Source organism: Nomascus leucogenys, chromosome 7b (assembly GCF_006542625.1).
Source record: "Nomascus leucogenys isolate Asia chromosome 7b, Asia_NLE_v1, whole genome shotgun sequence".
NCBI classification, from domain to species: Eukaryota; Metazoa; Chordata; class Mammalia; order Primates; family Hylobatidae; genus Nomascus; species Nomascus leucogenys.
In genome coordinates this window covers 103831190-103841131 of record NC_044387.1, presented here as the reverse complement: position 1 = coordinate 103841131, position 9942 = coordinate 103831190, and positions in this window count along the sequence as shown.

The following is a 9942-nucleotide window of genomic DNA, read 5'->3' as shown; positions in this document are numbered from 1 at the left end:
TACTAAAAATACAAAAAAACTAGCTGTATGTGGTGACAGGCGCCTGTAATCCCAGCTACTCAGGAGGCTGAGGCATGAGAATTGCTTGAACCTGGGAGGTGGAAGTTGTGAGCAGAGATCATGCCATTGCACTCTAGCCTGGGCAACAGAGCAAGACCCAGTCTCAAAAATAAATAATAAATATGAAAGTCATGCTATGTAGTAACAATAGAGATTTGTGTTTGCGTGTTTTTACCTTTGAATATTCTAAAGTGAAAACAACAAGAGGGATTGTCTGGCCATCTAAGATTCAAAATTTCCGTATTTTCAGTTAATGTGACAAAAAAATAAGTAATGTGTAACCTAGAGTGATTTTCAAATTTGTGTTCCTTTAGTGAGGAAATTAATTAGGGGTCTTTGCTAGCATTTTTTAATGGAATGGGAGACAATAGAATTGAACAGAAAATACCAGCATGCACTACCTGTTGTAAGAGGTTTTTTTTTTTTTTCTCTGTGAAAATTTTAGTTTGGGGTGTGCATGTATGGGTACTGAGTCACTATGTAAAATTTATTAAAATGAGTCATGAAAAAAGTGTGAAAGCCACTGACCAGAGCACGCGAAAGTTGAAATGACTTTTATATGAAGACTGTTAATTTTCAGAGGCACAAAATGTGCCTTTCAAAGGGCTAAGGACTTTTGGCATTGATTTTTGCATTATTCCTGAAGATCGATTAAGTAAAGCTACATTGCACAGTATGAGGAGAGGGGCAAGTGTTTGAGAATGAGGTCTTTAATGACTTTGTAAATTTGTAATAATGAAAATTCTTGCATGATAATTTTTGCTTACATGAAGAGCTGAGAACATTTTAAGAGGCAATGCCTGAATAAATAAGTAATTTTAGTAGCCTTAATTTCTCACTAATGAGAACCCAAAATAAGAAAATTAGTTTAACATTCCCATTTCTAGAGGAATACCATTTTTGCTTGCTGAGCTTCCTGTATAAAGCTAGTTTCCAGAATAAATTGTCATAATAGGTTGATGGTGGTGATACAGTAAGACAGGAAGCATCCCCACCCCTGCCCGTTTTCTGTTTGTTATTGCTGGCACCTGGGAAGTTTTAAGTGCTCTTGCCTGTTTGGCTGCAGCCTTCTGGAGCTATAATAGGTCCTTTTCTGTGCCTGCCACGAAGTCTGGCCTGTTGGGAAACTATTCTTGATATTTTAAATAACAAACCACGTCTATGCTCTGTTGTTAGTGAAAGAGAATCCAACTTAGAAAAGGAGGAAACTGTTGGGGAGTGGAGGGGGGGATGCAGATTTAAAATATTTTGCTTCATAATGGGGTGATTAGAAATCAACTTTAAAAGTTTAACACTGGGGCAGTTTTTAGAGTACACAAAGCAATCGGGGAAAATCTTTGTGTTTAACGTAGCTGTGGAATTGACTTAGGAGGAAGCTTTTCCTCCTAACTGCTCCGGCTCTTCATTCTCCTGCTCCTAGCTGCATGCCATATGTTTGTTTTTACAGAGGGCAGTAGGTGTTCTGTGTTGCTTACAGTCTATCTCATCTGTGAAAGAACATACGAAGATTTGGACCCTGGAGCCTACGGGAGATTTTCATCTCTGAGGCTTCTTCACAGAAAGCCAACTCCAGCTCTCACATTCTCTTCACTATCCTTTGTATTCCTAAAATCACACTTTTTTCAAGTATCTACCCAACAGTACGATTATTTTTAAAACACAAAACTATTGGCCAGGCGTGGTGGCTCATGCCTGTAATCCCAGCACTTTGGAAGGCCAAGGCAGGAGGATCACCTGAGGTCAGGAGTTCAAAACCAGCCTGGCCAACATGGTGAAACCCCATTGCTACTAAAAATAAAAAATTAGTTGGGTGGCCTGTAGTTCCAGCTACTCGGGAGGCTGAGGCAGGAGAATCGCTTGAACCCGGGAGGCAGAGGTTGCAGTGAGCCGAGTTTGTGCCTCTGCACTCCAGCGTGGGTGACAGAGACAGACTCCGTCTGAAAAAACAAAAACAAAAATAACAAACCTTTTCCTCCCCCTTCTGTTTTTCTGAAGATCGATAAACCTATCATTGTCACTTTGCCATTTCACTTGATAAATTACACTAACACAATATTCTTTACCTCCCAGGGGCATCTCACAAATTTTAAATTGATAGCTGTTAGTTTCTTTGTTTGAAATCCTCATGATAAGTGAGGAATCATGCAGTTTGGTTATAAGAATGTCCGTCCATCTGCTAAAGGAAAGCTGAACTCCCACTGCATGCTGACAAATACCATCTGTTACATTTTTCCGTTGGTTTCTATATTTTTCTTTTTGTATGTCAGTGTTTTAAAATTTCTTATTTTTTATTTTTATCAAAGTCATACATGTAGATAGTTTTAGAAGGCAAGTAGTTCTGCAAGGCTTTTAATTTTGTAAAAAAAAAAAAGATGTTTTTCCCTTCTCTCACAATCTCCACCCCGCGGGGGTAACTAGTTTCGGCTACTTCTAGCGTGAACTGGTCTCTGAGGCCGTGGACTCCTGCTAGCTCTGGCCCTCCGCTCCTGCTCTTCCCCAACATGATCCTGCTTGTGGCCTTTGTTCTGGCTGCTTCCTCTGCTCCAAGTCTGCTTTTTACTGAGTGAGGCGGAAAGCCTCCAGAGCGTATGTATTGAGCGGAGGAGTGAGGGGATCTGACTTGTGTGTTGAGAATAGTCAAGCAAGAGGGAAGGCAGGAAGGCCAGTTAGGAAGCTGTTGAGGAAGTGGGTGAAGAATGACGATTCCTTGACAAGGGTGGGAGGTGGGAGTGGGTGAGAAGCGGCCAGTTTCTGGATATATAGTGAAGGAACTGACGGGCTTGCTGGTGAATCAGATGAAGGATGTGGGAGAGCTAGAGGCATTGAAGCTAACTCCAAATTGGTTTTTAGCCTAAGCAATTGAAAAAAAATCAATTGATAATGATACTAGTTCTGTTTAACTGATCCTATAAATAAGGCAATCCTATAAATAAGTAAGATAATCCCAGTGAAACTGCAACTGGATTTTTAAAAGAAAGAAAAGCTGATTCCAAAGCTCTTAAGGAAAACTAAGCATATCAGAATAGACAAAAAAAAAATAAATTTTTTTTTCAAAAACAGTGATGATGTGAGTTTAGTTCTTTCAATTAGTCAAACATGGCCCAGCGCAGTGGCTCAGCCTGTAATCCCAGCACTTTGGGAGGCCGAGGCAGGCGGATCACTAGGTCTGGAAATTGAGACCAGCCTGGCCAACAATAATGAAACCCATCTCTACTAAAATACAAAAATTAGCTGGGTGTGGTGGTACACACCTGTAGTCCCAGCTACTTGGGAGACTGAGGTAGGGGAATTGCTTAAACCCAGGAGGTGGAGATTGCAGTGAGCTGAGGTCACACCACTGCACTCCAGCCTGGCGACAGAGCAAGAAAAAAAAAAAAATTTAGTCAAACATTTCCAGCAGCAAGAATTAAAGTGATACTGTGCTGATACCTGCTCAGATAAATGAAAGAAAATAGATCCCAGAAATAGACCTAAATAGATATATATGAGAAAATTTAATATGCAGTTTCTTCAATGTATGGTATCGGAGAACCAAAGAGCCACTGGGGGGGAAAGGAAAGGTACTCCTATCTCACTCTTAACATCGCAGTAAATTCAGAGAGATGAAAAAAACTTTTAAAATAAAATGGATTTGTAATCCCAGCATTTCGAGAGGCCAGGATGGGAGGAACGCTTCAGCCTAGTAGTTCAAGACCAGCCTGGGAAACATAGACCCCCATCTCTACGAAAAATTTTAAAAATTAGCCTGGTGTGGTTGCATGCGCCTGTAGTCCCAGCTACTCAGGTGGCTGAGGTGGGAGGATCGCCAGAGCTGGGAAGGTCAAGGCTGTGGTGAATCTGTGATCACGCCCATGCATTCCAGCCTGGACAACAGAGCAACACCCTGTCTCAAAAAAAAAAAAAAGAAAAGAAATGGAGATTTTAAAAATAGTTTCAGGATGAGACAACCTTCCCCAAAGTATGACACAAGACTCTGAAGCCATAAAGAAAATGTTACATTTGATGACATAAATGTAAAAAATTGTGCGTGGAAAAAAATTGCATAAATAAAACTTAAGAAGAAGTACTTTTAGTATACTTATACATAAAACACTCTTATATGTGACAGTTTCAGAAAAGGAAATGTAAATTTCTGTTAAACAAAAGGACACACCCTCATCACAAGAGAAATTAAAACTGCAGGGAGATTGTTTTTCTCCTGTGACATTGGCGAAGACTGAATAGCTTGGTGACATATCCAAGGTGTGAGGAAACCAGTTCTCTCTCACAAGTTGTTTTGAGTGTAAGCTGATGCAACCTTGACAAAGGACAATTCAGCAATATCCATCAAAATCACAAAGGCCTTTGGTCCAGAAATTCCACTTCTAGAAATTGTTTCCACATCTATGCTTGTCGGTGTGAAATGATCCATGTACAGGGATAAAGTCTTGTGTCATTACTTGCCCATACTCATCAGTATCTTCAGGTGTGTCCTGGGTCAAAGGCGCCAGATTAGACAGGGGATCAAAGAAAAGCATTTGCATCAGAGTAAGGGGGATGTATGAGAATGGATACCCTGCCACATATTTGTGTAGATGTAAGAAAATTATGTCTTTCAGCTGGGCAAGGTGGGTCACACCTGTATAATCTCAGCACTTTGGGAAGCCGAGGTGGGCAGATCACCTGAGATCAGGAGTTCAAGACCAGCCTAGCCAACATGGTGAAACCCCGTATCTACTAAAAATCAAAAACTAGCGAGGCATGATGGCAGATGCCTGTAATCCCAGCTACTTGGGAGGCTGAGGCAGGAGAATCGCTTGAACCCAGGAGACGGAGGTTGCAGTGAGTCGAGATCGCGCCACTGCACTCCAGGCTGGGCAACAGAGCAAGCCTCGGTCTCAAAAAAAGAAAAAGAAAATAATGTCTTTCCACTATAAAGTGGAGAATTATTGAGACAGTCAGTCCACCACAGGCCCCGGGACCCTGCGTGTCTTTGCAGACTATGCCAACCTGCAAGGTCTACCACCCTCTGACCAGGGTGTAGCCATTTGTGTAGCTAGTCATAGAGGCAACCACAGCACGACTGCCAGGCTACTGTTTGCCCCATAGGGAGGAGACTGGCATGTTACCACTTGCTATCAAAGGTGCAGAGCCTGGCCTGTGCCATGGGACTTGGGGTCAGGAGACCAAGCTCTGTCATGCTGAGCTGCTGTCATGTGCTGTGCTGAGAGTAATGAATTGTCTCGCTCGGATCCACCGAGTCTCATCTACTGCCAGTAACCATGCGCTGTGGCAAGTCCATCGGCTTGCTTGCCCAGTCGTCTCCTTTGGGGTCTTGTTACTTCTGGCCATCCTCTGTGAGGTTGGGGTTCATCCCGTGATGGGAATGAGAGGACCGTAAATTACAAGGTTGTTTCAGATTCGAGAAAATGTTTGTAAAGAGCCTAATGCTATAAGAGTAGGCAATAAGTGGTGGTGATTATTTTTAAAATAAATACTTTTGTCACCTTTGTTCTAATCACATGTCCTTGAATATTAATATCAAATGTTTTCCGGTTTATAAAATCTTGGCTGTTATTCGAATACATAAATGATTAAAATAGAGAAAAATACATTTTCTAAACCTGTGTTTTTCAGGCAGGCTGGTCTGTAACCCAGTAGTGGATAAAAATTCAGTTTAGGGGTGGGCACAGTGGCTCACACCTGTAATCCTAGTACTTTGGGAGGCCAAGGCAGGCGGATCACCTGAGGTCAGAGGTTCGAGACCAGCCTGGCCAACATGGTGAAACCCCTTCTCTACTAAAAATACAAAGTTTAGCCTGGCGTGGTGGCAGGTGCCTGTAATCCCAGCTACTCGGCAGGCTGAGGCAGGAGAATCGCTTGAACCCAGGAGACAGAGGTTGCAGTGAGCTGAGATCACGCTATTACACTCCAGCCTGGGCATCAGAGTAAGACTCTGTCTCAAAAAAAGAAAAAAATAATCAATGTAGTAGATTTTTAGCAACATCTTTTTTAATGAACAAGACAGAGTTGAATAGAATATATTGATAGGAATGCAATACGTGTTCTAAGAGTAGATACTGTTTGTGAAACATTTTTGGCTTGCTTTAGAATGAGCGTGTGTATGTTTAAGTACTGGGTTGTGACATAAAATCTACTATGAGTTCTATTTTAAAAAATTGAAAACCACTTTTCTAAATCTTAAGTTGCTGCTCGACTTTAATGGTTGCGAGGGTTTCAATGGAATCAAATCAGACGACCTTGAATTGAACCAGAACAGTGCTTAGATTGGGCCAAAGGTGGCAGGGAGTCAGCCTGGTGAATTCTAGCAGTCCACTAGTTGGAGTGTCCAGAGCGTTTTCTCTCTGGCACCAACCCACTTAACAGGGCAAGTGTCCTAGAGAGTCCAGTCTGAGACTGAAAAAAACAAAACAACACACAAAAACACCTGACCACTTTCCACTGTCTGCAAATAACCTCTTTAAAATTTTATTTTTTTCTACCTATAAAATGGAGCAAACTATAATATAGAGCAAAATCCTGCATTTTACTTAAGCCTCCTGTTTCTTTCTTTTTTTTTTTTTTTTTTTAGACTGAGTCTTGCTCTATCACCCAGGCTGGAGTGCAGTAGCACAGTCTTGGCTCACTGCAACCTCTGCCTCTGGGGTTCAAGCGATTCTAGTGCCTCAGCCTCCTGAGTAGCTGGGACTACAGGCGCCCACTACCACGGCAGTTAATTTACGTATTTTTAGTAGAGATGGGATTTCACCATGTTGACCAGGCTGGTCTTGAACTCCTGACTTCAAGTGATCCACCCACCTCGGCCTCCCGAAGTGCTGGCATTACTGTCATGAGCCACCGCACCTGACAAGCCTTTTGTTTCTTTTTTTTTTTTGAGACAGAGTCTCACTCTGTCACCCAGGCTGGAGTGCAGTGCCGTGATCTCAGCTCACTGCAAGCTCCACCTCCCGGGTTCATGGCATTCTCCTGCCTCAGCCTCCCAAGTAGCTGGGACTACAGGCGCCCGCCACCATGCCCGGCTAATTTTTTGAATTCTTTAGTAGAGACGAGGTTTCACCGTGTTAACCAGGATGGTCTCGATCTCCTGGCCTTGTGATCCGCCCACCTCAGCCTCCCAAAGTGCTGGGATTACAGGTGTGAGCCACCACGCTCAGCCACCTCCTGTTTCTTAATAAGCTGCAGAATTTGTTGTACACTGTTTTCCACTTGAGCTGTACCTGTCATTCCAACTGTGTCATGCTTGAAATCAGGACATCTGCTTGACTTCTGCATTGAGTCAGTGATTAAAAACAAAAATATATTTAATTTCTGCACTTATGTTGTAATTCTTTTTTTTTTCCTTTTTCTTTTTCTTTTTTTTTTTTTGAGACAGAGTCTCACTCTGTTGCCCAGGCTGGAGTGCAGTGGGGTGATCTCAGCTCACTGCAAGTTCCGCCTCCCGGGTTCACGCCATTCTCCTGCCTCAGCCTCCTGAGTAGCTGGGACCACAGGCACCCGCCACCATGCCGGGTAATTTTTTGTATTTTTTAGTAGAGACGGGGTTTCACCATGTTAGCCAGGATGGTCTCGATCTCCTAAGGTTGTGATTTGCCTGCCTCGACCTCCCAAAGTGCTGGGATTACAGGCGTGAGCCACCGCGCCCGGCCCTTTTTTTCTTTTTTTTAAAAATTTGCAGCCCTATTAACTGACAAGTTGTGATTTTTTTTTTTTTTTCTTTGAGACAGAGTCTCAGGCTGTCGCCCAGGCTGGAGTGCAGTGGTGTGATTTTGGCTTGCTGCAACCTCTGCCTCCCGGGTTCAAGCAATTCTCCTGCCTCAGCCTCCCAAGTAGCTGGGATTACAGGCACACACCACCATGCCTGGCTAGTTTTTGTATTTTTTGTAGAGACGGGGTTTCACCACGTTGGTCAGGCTGGTCTTGAACTCCTGACCTCTGGTCATCCACCCGCCTCGCCCTCCCAAAGTGCTGGGATTACAGGTGTGAGCCCCCACGCCTGGCCTCCATGTTGTGATTCTTTAAGTGAAAGGAGAAACGTCATTCTGAAGAAGTTGAAAATCAGTTTAAAATTTCCTCATCTTTCTATATGTCACCTGTAAATAATTTCCCTTTTGCACATTCAGTAATATTTGTTATTGAAAGAAATGCTGAGTGACTGTTTCAGAAGGGAAGACCTGGTAGACATCTCCACCTAGACAATGGGCCCAGGTCTGGCTGCAAAGTAAACACTTGACCCCATGTCTAAATCTGGCTCCAGGGAATTTTGTCCCTCTTCTGAGGCCATTGGGCTGGGCAGCTTCCCTAGCAATTTTCTTAACTCTTCCCCATGATGGAAACTTTTTTTTTTTTTTTATACAAAGTCTTGCTCTGTCGCCCAGGCTGGAGTGCAGTGGCACAATCTTGGCTCACTGCAACCTCTGCCTCCCAGATTCAAGTAATTCTTGTGTCTCAGCCTCCCAAGTAGCTGGGATTACAGGACCATACCACCACGCCCGGCTAATTTTTGTATTTTTGGTAGAGATGGTGTTTCACCATGTTGTCCAGACTGGTCCTGAACTCCTTACCTCAAGTGATCTGCCTGCCTCGGCCTCCCAAAGTACCGGGATTACAGGTGTGAGCCACTGCGCCCGGCTGAAACTGATCTTCATTGACCGGCTCAACAGAATTTGGTTTCTTGGATTTACAACTTAGATCAGGAATAGGCAGATCTGTGGACACTTTAGTAAAAGATTTTGGTGGAGAGTCATTAACTGAAAACTTGCAGCACTATCATAGACAGCCTAGGCAAAACTTACTGTAAAGAATGGCAATTCTGGTTCCCACCTCTCTTCCCTGTCCCGGCATGGACGCACCGTTCCATAGACGCTCAGAGCCCACATGCTACAGTAAAACCCCAGGGTTCCAACTTCATGTCCCATCCCCTTACCTGCCTCTCTCAACCATATCCTAAGTTCATATCCCCTTTCCCCATGAAACTCATATTAATGCCTCTGATTAAGTGCCATTCTATGTTTGGAGGAAAACTATTTGCTTTAAGTAACTCCTGCCCAGCACCACAGCTGCATCCTGGTTACAGGAGCATCCATATTCGATTTCCTGGTGCACAGGATCAGATGCCTCTGCTCTTACCCGAGGCCCACATCTTCACTTGGGTTCTGTTTTTTTTATTTTTTTATTTTTTTGAGACGGAGTCTCGCACTCTCGCCCACACCGGAGTGCAGTGGCACCTTCTCGGCTCACTGCAAGCTCCGCCTCCCGGGTTCACGCCATTCTCCTCCCTCAGCCTCCTGAGTAGCTGGGATTACAGGCATCTGTCACCGTGCCTGGCTAATTTTTTGTATTTTTAGTAGAGATGGGGTTTCACCGTGTTAGCGAGGGTGGTCTCGATCTCCTGACCTCGTGATCTGCCCGCCTCGTTCTCCCAAAGTGCTGGGATTATAGGCGTGAGCCACCGTGCCCGCCATCTTCACTTGGGATCTAAACCCCATTGCCTCTAACATTCTCAAAGGCTTCCACAAATCAACCCTTTCTCTCTTGTATCCGCTTTCTATCTACTGAATCATTCCCTTCAGCAAACAAGCATGCTCTAGTATCTCTCCAGTAACGAAAATGGAAGCCCTTGGTTGATCTCCCGCCCATCTCCAGCTCCCTACCCCTCTTTCTGCTGACCTGCACAGCAAAGCTCCACTTTAATATTAATAACTGCCCAGTCTCTGATCTCCACATGGGGTAGAAACCGGTATTAATCCCATTTCACAGTGGATCCATTTATTCTGGGTTGCCTCTGACTTGCCCAGGCTGGTGCGTCTTTCCATGACACACAACAGCTGGCATTTTGGTGCCTCTGAAGACCTGCCGTTTCACTTCACTGGGGACTCACTGCAG